Raw genomic sequence first — 1,331 nt, 5'->3', positions numbered from 1 at the left:
TTCAAAATCAGATTTGATCATGATGCTGGAGGACTTCAAGAAAGACGTGAAGAACTCCCTTAGAGAACAAGTAGAAGCCTACAGAGGAATCACAAAAATCCTGAAAGAATTCCAGGAAAACACAATCAAACAGTTGAAGGAATTAAAAATGGAAATAGAAGCAATCAAGAAAGAACACATGGAAATAACCCTGGATATAGAAAACCAAAGAAGAGACAAGGGCTGTAGATACAAGCTTCACCAACAGAATACAAGAGATGGAAGAGAGAATCTCAGGAGCAGAAGATTCCATAGAAATCATTGACTCAACTGTCAAAGATAATGTAAAAGCGGAAAAAAAAGCTACTGGTCCAAAACATACAGGAAATCCAGGACTCAATGAGAAGATCAAACCTAAGGATAATAGGTATAGAAGAGAGTGAAGACTCCCAGCTCAAAGGACCAGTAAATATCTTCAACAAAATCATAGAAGAAAACTTCCTAACCTAAAAAAAGAGATACCCATAGGCATACAAGAGGCCTACAGAATTCCAAATAGATTGGACCAGAAAAGAAACACCTCCCGTCACATAATAGTCAAAACACTAAACGCACAAAATAAAGAAAGAATATTAAAAGCAGTAAGGGAAAAAGGTCAAGTAACATATAAAGGCAGACCTATCAGAATCACACCAGACTTCTCGCCAGAAACTATGAAGGCCAGAAGATCCTGGACTGATGTCATACAGACCCTAAGAGAACACAAATGCCAGCCCAGGCTACTGTATCCTGCAAAACTCTCAATTAACATAGATGGAGAAACCAAGATATTCCATGACAAAACCAAATTTACACAATATCTTTCTACAAATCCAGCACTACAAAGGATAATAAATGGTAAAGCCCAACATAAGGAGGCAAGCTATACCCAAGAAGAGGCAAGAAACTAATCGTCTTGGCAACAAAACAAAGAGAAGAAAAGCACACAAACAGAACCTCACATCCAAATATGAATATAACAGGAAGCAATAATCACCATTCCTTAATATCTCTCAACATCAATGGCCTCAACTCCCCAATAAAAAGACATAGATTAACAAACTGGATACGCAACGAGGACCCTGCATTCTGCTGCCTACAGGAAACACACCTCAGAGACAAAGACAGACACTACCTCAGAGTGAAAGGCTGGGAAACAAATTTCCAAGCAAATGGTCAGAAGAAGCAAGCTGGAGTAGCCATTCTATGAACAAATAAAATCAATTTTCAACAAAAAGTCATCAAAAAAGATAAGGAAGGACACTTTATATTCATCAAAGGAAAAATCCACCAAGATGAACTCTCAATCCTAA

The sequence above is a fragment of the Rattus rattus genome, chromosome 14 (genome assembly GCF_011064425.1).
Source record: "Rattus rattus isolate New Zealand chromosome 14, Rrattus_CSIRO_v1, whole genome shotgun sequence".
NCBI classification, from domain to species: domain Eukaryota; kingdom Metazoa; phylum Chordata; class Mammalia; order Rodentia; family Muridae; genus Rattus; species Rattus rattus.
Note: the sequence above shows the minus strand (reverse complement) of the source record.